The sequence below is a fragment of the Phytophthora infestans genome, genomic scaffold (assembly GCF_000142945.1).
Source record: "Phytophthora infestans T30-4 supercont1.58 genomic scaffold, whole genome shotgun sequence".
NCBI lineage: Eukaryota > Oomycota > Peronosporomycetes > Peronosporales > Peronosporaceae > Phytophthora > Phytophthora infestans.
The window spans coordinates 720,141-723,299 of record NW_003303701.1 but is presented as its reverse complement, the minus strand read 5'-3'; positions in this window follow the sequence as shown (position 1 = coordinate 723,299).

Genomic DNA, 3,159 nt, shown 5'->3' with positions numbered 1-3,159 from the left:
TCGACAGGATCTCTAACCGACTCAACGTCTTCTTGAGGCACCAGGCTATGGTCAGCTATGTTCACATCGTCCGCATCAACCGGCCCAAACAATCTTTCAGATCTCATCGCGTCGATAAAGTGCGGGGAATCGAACACATCCAGACCGGTCCAACTGGTCGCAACCTCGCCACATCCTTGTTCTGTAGGAGCCGTCAATCTACCTTCGACGTCATTACCGTACTCTGTATCTGCCGCCGCAGTCGGTTCCGTATCCGCCGGCGCAGCTAACGGCATGGCATCAACTTGCTCGGTATCCGCCGCCACAGTCTCCTCCTCAGCGCCCCCTTGTTCTGTATCCGCCGGCACAGTCTCCTCCTCGGCGCCCCCTTGATCTGTACCCGTCGCTACAGGTTTCTCCACGCCGCCGCCTTGATCTGTACCCGCCGCCACCGTGTCATCTCCCACTGCGCCTGACAAGAGGGTTGGCGAGGACATTCGTTTCCTTGCAGCTGCATACGCGGCCTTCTTTCCCATTGGAGGCCGTCCGACAGTTATTGGGCCCCGAAAAGAGGGGGTAAGACGAGGTATCAACCCTTCTCGCATAGCAAAACCCCACAACGCTTTTGTGCCTAGTACATACAGCGTTAGAAAAAAGTAAGTCATGTTTATGGCGGGCAACACGCACCAACAAAGTACTCCAGTCCTGCCTTGTCCTTACGAAGCCGACATTTCACGCCTGGTTTTACATAGGTGTGCTCCGAGTCCAGGCCTGTCGGCTGTCTTGCCTTCCATTCAGCCTTGATCAGAGAGGCCCATAAACGCTTGAACTCCTTTGGGTCAATCCACTCCGTCATTTCTGGACGATTTCACGAAATGGTGGGCGGGAAGATGGGATGAAATTAGAATTATGAAACCTCTGGACGAAATGCGTGGGCGAGAAGATGACGGGATGAAGTTAGAATTTTGCAACTCTGGGCCTTTTATATTGCCTTTTCTATTGCAGAGGAATAATACCCGTCTATCTCCTGGTCTCTGATCCAAAATGATAAGATGCCCCATCCCCACAAATACAAACTCCTATATGCGCAGAATCGCTGTTGCCATTCGCGTTATATAAGCTTGCATCATACTTCCCACTGTCATATTACATATTCTGTATAATACAGAACACCGGGCTTAAAGAATTTATACTATCAGAACACAATTTAAATCGGTCGTAGATGACAAACATGGTAATAATTATTTTGATACGCATGCACCGAAAATGACAGGAAAACATACGAAGGCCAACATGAACCAATACAAAAAAGTATTGAAAGAGTGGATGAAGGTTGTATTAAACACATAAGTTTCTACTGCCACAATATCACTCTGCATCGAGAAACTATCCTCCCGAAGTTGCGATTCGTCTTTGAATACGAATGTGCTTGGTGTGTTTTCTTTGCTAGTTGAGAGAAATTTATTTGTCAAGCGCCCTCTCACTCGTCGAAGCACCTCGATCTTTTTTTGTTTCAAATCTATCTCAATCACGCTGGAATCTTTTTCATCTTGGACTGGCAGCAGAATCCTTCCATCGATTATCATTACAGAATCAGAGGATATCACAGTTGAGTTGATTATGGCTGTACCTTCGGGCACTGGCTTTGAGAGTTTTGCTTTCATAGTCTATATAAGTGACCATTTTCTTTCTAGTCGTCAATACGCCTGGTCGATTTTTTCGATCATCATGAACGTGATGCTGTGATCTATGTAGTCAATGTCATTTGAGCTCCTTCGATGTCATCATCATTTTCTTTCTTCATGTTTTCATTTCGAGTAATAGTCAACAGATTCATGTAGCCAAGGCGATTCAAGTCTTGAGCAATGAAGCCAAACCTCGGAATGGTTTCTTCCGATCCAGTGTAGTGTTACGTGAATACATCTGCCTTGAAGGAGTTTTCACAGTAGGATTCGTCAAGTTGTTTGATGTTTTCTTTAGCTCGTCTATACATGGCACTAACGGAAACTGTTACTGGGCCCAGCTGACTGAATGTTGATGCAGTTGATGTTGTTTGAGAGTATAGACTTCCACCAACATTGAATGTGTTCGATACTGTCCCTGAAACATGCAGCGTTGCAGAAGGTGAACCAGCTCTTATGCCTACTCTCCCGGTAGAACTTATTGTTAGTCGTCTTGTATTCCCAGTCATCATCATGAGATCATTTACTGTTGTGTATTCAATATATGCAGAGTTGGTTGAAGTCGCATTTGTTGCATTGCTCAGCTGCAATCGAAAAACCAATGGGCGTTGCATTTGATAATTCCATGAAAATGAGCATATCGAAGTTTGCAGATCCATCGTTTAATGCGTTAGATGCCTTTATGTAGATATTGCCAGAATTCAGTAAAACTGGCGCTATTCCAAATGAACTGGTGTATGGCGTATTCAAATCGAATATCATCTTATTAACACTGTCGGAAACAAGGTAGAGACATCCAGCCGCTGGTGTAGGGGATGAACCAGCAGGATTTATACAAAAGGCATCCGCTGAAGTTGCAAGAGTATATGTATGAGGGAACCCCTTTTATAAGGCTGACTATTGCCAACATTGAAGCAGAATCTATGCGTCTGAGACGTAAAACCAACCCGATGGTTTATCATTCCAGTTGATATTAAATAAGTCAGCGCTTGTAGCTGAAACACCACCTACTTCTGCAGTGAGATCAATTGAAGATACTAGATTGAGAATGGGATATGTTCTATTGGTGCTGGCGGATCCATCAATTTGCGTACCAATGATCAGTGGACTGGAATCATCCACACGATAGACTTGAATACTATCTCTCAAGCTCGTGCTCGCAATGTGTTTGATCTGGTTTGTGGTAGCGCTGCCCGATCCGAACTGAATCACTGAGTTTGCATTGGTAACCATAGCTTTGCTCGCTGCGACAGAACCCGGAGTGATACCACTCAGATACGTTCCATACCCCGTTACTCCATTCAAATCGTTTGCCGATGCTGTGATAAGTGTTCTGTTCATGTAAAAGCTGGTGGGGTTAAAGACCCGCTCACATCAGTTGAATAACCTGGAGAGTGGTATTGATACCGACATTACTTCCACTTTTATTCGAGAGCCTTCTCGTATTATTTAGACATTCCAGGTATAGATCGCTTGCAGTTACCTGATTGGAAATATC